We start from the raw sequence: 6000 nt of genomic DNA, 5'->3' as shown, positions 1-6000 counted from the left end.
ATCGAAGTATTTAACGTTATTTGAGACAGTACTTTTGGCTGGCTGGGTACCACAAAGAGCTAATCAGGCTTGGTCATCGCTTTAAAACAGAGAAGGTAAGCAAGAGGGAAGCCTCTCTCATTACAGGCTTTGAAAGCAAGAGCTGGGATCATGGACTTTGGGCCTTCAGTAGTGCAAGTGCCCAATTCCTTGAATGATTTATACTCTAGTGGAAAAGTCTCAGGCCAAATAGATGACTAACAGCCAAATAGATGACTTTGGCAGAAGCATTAGCTTGGAGTTAAACACTTATTTTGGAAAAATCTACATAAAAGATGGCCAAGAGACATAGGCCTATGTTATTGTGATGACCGAGGGATGGTCTACCTTTTCTCATCATGCATGTCTTTTGATGCCTTTTCTCTCCTTCTTGCTTTGCCACTCAGGTGTCAGTGATGGCCAGGCAGAGAAATGCAAGCTCTGTTGACACCAATTCTTGGCTTTTTTTTAGCTTATTAGGAAAAGATGGAAGAATGTTTATGAGGGAAAATTGGTGGAATTTTATAAAATAAATAGGTGAAGAACAGTAATGTAAAACCTATACATTTCAGTAACGTAAAAAGTGTAAAAAGAAGTGGCAACGCTGATCATTACCATAAAGGTGAGTGAGTGTGAACTGGAGATGGAAACTTGAAAATAGGTACTTGGAAGATGGAGTCAAGTGGAATTGAATAATGTAGCTATGGGTCACCTGTACATGGGGAGTGATTTAATTCAGAAACTCAGAGGACCATGTTTGAAGTTTTGAGAGAGATATATACATATGTGGAAGGAGGAGAGGGGACAGAGTGCATATGAACACATTAAAGTTTAAGCGATCACTATGATACAATAGAAAAGAAATTTCAGTTTAATTATGGAAAGAATTTAAATGTCGCAATACTTTTGAGAAGTCATATGGTACACATAAGCATTTTATGTTGGGAGATTTGGGAAAAACAAATCCCTCACATCTCTTCTCCTCTGAGTCCAAAACCCATTAAGTAGACATGAGACCTGGATGAGAGCACTAACAGAGTGTAGGACTTTCTACTCCTTTCCCCGGAGTTTAGATCCTGGAATTCCTGTCCACCCACGTCATGAAGGAACATGGTCTACGCAATGCTTTGAATGCAAATGAGCACGAATGGAAGTACTGAGAGGACAGTGGGGCTCTTGGCTTGTGTCCTGACCCTGGCTGTTCCTGCATGGAAATAAAAACTGAGAGAACGCAGGCCATGAGAAGGCACGCAGAGTTTCAAGAGAACGTAGCAAGAGGCAGGCCATATACGAAGCAGAGTAGTAACATTCCACACTTGAATTCAACCCAGTAGAGCAGGATGGAACAATGGCTATTGGGATTTTTACTATCCCAGATTAGATAAATCAATTCTCTATGGGGAAGAAAAAATAAGAAGGTAGAAAAGGAAGCTTCTCAATTTCCTCTCAGAGAGAAGTTTCTATTTTATGGGCAAATGAAGGAATATGTAAGATGGAGAAAAGTTTCCTTCCTACACTCTTCTGTCATTTTTCTGCTTGTATTACTCAAAACTCTTTCAGTTGTGGGGCTGGCCCCGTGGCCAAGTGGTTAAGTTTGCACACTCCGCTGCAGGCGGCCCAGTGTTTCGTTGGTTCCAATCCTGGGTGCGGACATGGCACTGCTCATCAAACCACGCTGAGGCAGCGTCCCACATGCCACAACTAGAAGGACCCACAACGAAGAATATACAACTATGTACCGGGGGGCTTTGGGGAGAAACAGGAAAAAAAAAATAAAATCTTTAAAAAAAAAAAAAAAAACTCTTTCAGTTGTAAGCGAAAGAAAATAAATTAAAAGCACACAAAAACCTGTACAGGAATGTTTAAAGTGGTTTTATTTGTAATGGCCAAAAACTGGAAACCACCAAAATGTCCCTCAAAAAGCAAATGGTTAAATTATGGTATATCCATACGGGCTGCCATTCAGCAATAAAAAGGAATGAGCTATCGATACCCTCATCAATTTGGATGTCAAGGACATTGAGTGAAAAAAGCCATTCTCAAAAGGTCATACACTCTATGATTCCATTTATATAATATTCTCAAAATGACAAAATTGTAGAGATGGAGGATAGACTAGTGATTGCCAAGGGTAAGGGATGGTGGGTGGATGGGTGGGTTTGACTGCAAAAGGGGAACTTCAGGGAGGTCTTTGTGGTGATAGTTCTGGATCTTAACTGCAGTGGTGGTTAGATGAAAATACACATGATGAAATGGCATGGGACTAGCCACATGTATCGTACTAATGTCAGTTCCCTGGTTTTGAGAGTGTACTATAGTTACGTAAGAACAATTGGGGAAAACTGGGTGAAGGGGACACAGGACTTCTCTGTACTATTTTTGCAACTTCATGTAAATCTGTATCTCAAGATAAAAAAAGGAAAAAAGTGGTTCAAGTGGAAAAGAGAAACAAATTCTCCATTCTTAAGGAAGACTCTAAATTTTGGATCAGACGTCCTCTTGGAACCGATCGTTGTTGCCAGGAAGATGGAATACATGGACTGGTCATGATGCGCTGGGGGGTGTGTATGTGTGCGTATGTGCAGAGAGCTCCATTAGGACCTCACTGAGGAAGAGTGGTTTAAATTTAGGTTAGGTGGGCCAGGCTAAACAACAGATGTCTGCTATACTAGTAAAATGTCATAATGAAAACTCTGGATATGTATAAATACCTGATAATCTAACTTGCAAAACATTTGATTATATAGTATAATGAAGAGTGCTTACAGGTTTAAAATGTATTTATTTTGGGGGAAGAGAAGTAAAGGCTAAAAGTCTGAACAAAATTACTAATTATAGACCTACAAGAAATGTGGTCCCAAAATGTGTGGCAAAATGAATCTCAAAAACATTGAAATGCAAGTGAAGTTGATAAAAGAAATTCAGTGTGGTCTCTAAATCATACAGAAAAATAAATTTTATAGGTAAGATGATGAGTAGCTGAAATAAGTTAAACTCAAGGTTTGGAAAAAAAGTCTCTACTTTTAGAGGCCTCTGCCCTCTAACATTAACTCCAATGTTTAAAAATACACACTTCTGGACTGAAACCTGGAGAATACCTTTTTTACAGGCAAAAACCCCACTGTGATTATCTCTTAAGCTCAGAGGTAGCTGGGGACTTTTTCTTGAGTTGGGGGCATTTTAGGTGGTGCTCTACAGCACAAGTCAGTAAGAGGTTGAGAGTTGCCAGGGATGGACTCTGAGTGAGGAGATTCTCTTCAAAATGGAGGGGGAGAGCTAAGCGGGGACTAAAATAATCCAGCTGTCTTGAAACTGAATGGGGAAGTGGAATGAACAGGTAGACTTTCGTGGAGAAAGCGGAGGGAGCAGGCAGAGAGGAGAACATACAATACAAGCAGTGAGGTGATCTTTCAGACTCAGTTTGAGTAGATTAATATTTCTATTTGATATGAAGAATTCAGGGGAGCAATGTGCTTGGAATGAAAGGACATTTTTAAGTAGCATTTTGAACTGAGTAAGAATTGGGGTGGCAGTTAGTTAAGAACCCACATTGTTACTGGGAAGAACAGGAGGGAATAACAATTAAAAAACATACCTATGGGGGGCCGGCCACGTGGCCCAGTGGTTAAGTGCGCACATTCTGCTTTGGCGGCCTGGGGTTTTGTTGGTTCGGATCGTGGGCGCAGACAAGGCACCACTCATCAGGCCATGCTGAGGTGGCATCCCACATGCCACAACCAGAAGGACCCACAACTAAAAATATACAACTATGTACCAGGGGGACTTTGGGGAGAAAAAGGAAAAATAAAATCTTAAAAAAAAAAAAACCCAAAACACAAACAAAAAAATACTGTGATTCTGAAATAGCCACAGGAAGGGAGAATGGGAAGGGGACATGTGCAGAGGGTAGTAGTATTAGAAAGGACTGCCAACGTTTCATATTTGCGAAGTGGCTTGCAGCGGGTGAGAATACTCCACAGGGATGAGAAATGAGGCTGAGGACACAGTATTTCTGTTCAAAGTCTTTACCATAGAACTGTTTTCCTCTCATGTTGCTAATCATCTTAATTACACCAAACAGACATGGTTCACCTTCCATCTGCTTGAAAGTATGAGAATGAACTTTTTAAATTATGACTCCTGGCTTATTTTGTCTTATATATGTTTTAGGTACACACACACAATACATGACAGAAATATCTCAGAACTAACCTTTCCTGACAGCTCTTAACTTGATGGACTAATCTCTACAGCGGCTGTTATGCAGAACTTGCCATTTGCAAGACTCGAGTAGTTTGTTAAATGATGTTTACTCTGAGAAGTATGGACTATCTGTCAACTACTGCCTTTTGGGGGAAGTTACAGGAGAGGAAGAATTTAGCACTCTACGCACACATTTCAAAACAATTGTCCTCTGCTGATTTCTGGAACATAAGATTGTATTTTGTCTTAGTGTCCAAGTTGTGTCTTCAGACTTTGGATATGGAGTCTTAACAAAAAGATTCGGGATGTAAACGTAATTTTGTAACATATCTTACCTCAAGTAGTTGCCAACAACTTATAAGCAAGTGGTGAATATGCAACAAGTAATATGTATGTGATATTTTGATCGAAAAAGACCCAAAATAGTCTTTGAAAAATCAGCCTATAGGATTTGTAAGTGCCTTCAGTGATACTAAAGACTTCTACTAATAATACTGTACATTATTTTTTGTTTTTGATATAAACAATATGAGACAAATATAATTTACTTGTAATTATAAAATCCATTGAATAATTCTTTCCACCACATCTGTATAGTCAATTTGCTGACCTCCATCCACAAATTAATTTACCGACTCACACATGGCCATGGGAGCGCTGTTTCCTGCAGTGGGTGCTTTTTGTGTAGTTCCCCATGTGCAGTGTCAGCCCCACTGGAGATGGAGGCAGCGCATTGTTTAGGGATAAGAGCAACTCTTTCATACCAACCTTAGTTCAAAATCCGAAGTGTGCCACTGTCTAATTGTGAGATCTCTGACAAATTACTTAACTTTTCTGTCTTCTTCTCCTTTTTTAAGTAGAAAAATGAACATATGTCATCTATAAACCATCATCTGAATTACTCATGGCTAGGAGCTTGGGAATTCAAAATTTTTTGCTTTAGAAAGGCAATATAGTACATACACTGTACTTAAGTAACACCCCTAGTGGGGTCTGGGGCAATACCCCACAATCAGACATTAACATTTCTGCAGTAAAACCTTTGAATGTTCACACCAACTGGGATAAAGACTATCAATAAACCCACATTAGCTGAAGTCAGGTTTTACCACCAAAAATTCCTGATTTTCAAAATCTGTGAAGTTTTAGAATTGTGAACAAGGGGCTGTGGATCTGTCACTCTACTTTAAAGCCTTGTTGTGAGGAATAAATGAAAAATGCATTTAAAGAACTTATCACATGACTAGAGCCCCCAAAGAGTGACTATTACTAACAGCTATTGACTAATGGCCCTGTCACAACGATGGGCACTTTATGAGGCTTGGTACTGCAAGTCTCTCAAGGCAAGGTTAAAATGTCTATCTTATTCCAGAACTTCTATCTCCATCAACACCCAAGCTCTAATTGAGCAGTTATCTTAGATATTTCCAAGTTATTTAAATGTGAAAGAATCAAAGGATAATTTAAAATAAAATACATTTCTTATGAATACTAATCGCTCTTCAGATTATTATTTTTTTAAAGATTGGCACCTGAGCTAACATCTGTTTCCAATCTTTTTTCTTCTTCTTCTCCCCAAAGACTCCCAGTACATAGTTGTATATTCTAGCTGTAGGTTGTCTGGTTGTGCTATGTGGAACCCCGCCTCAGCATGGCCTCATGAACGGTGCCTTGTCTGAGCCCAGGATCCCAACTGGCGAAACCCTGGGCTGCCGAAGCAGAGTGCACAAACTTAACCACTTGGCCAGCCGCCACTTCAGATTATTAAGCATAAATTCA

This window comes from Equus quagga, chromosome 14 (genome assembly GCF_021613505.1).
Source record: "Equus quagga isolate Etosha38 chromosome 14, UCLA_HA_Equagga_1.0, whole genome shotgun sequence".
Classification (NCBI taxonomy): domain Eukaryota; kingdom Metazoa; phylum Chordata; class Mammalia; order Perissodactyla; family Equidae; genus Equus; species Equus quagga.
Note: the sequence above shows the minus strand (reverse complement) of the source record.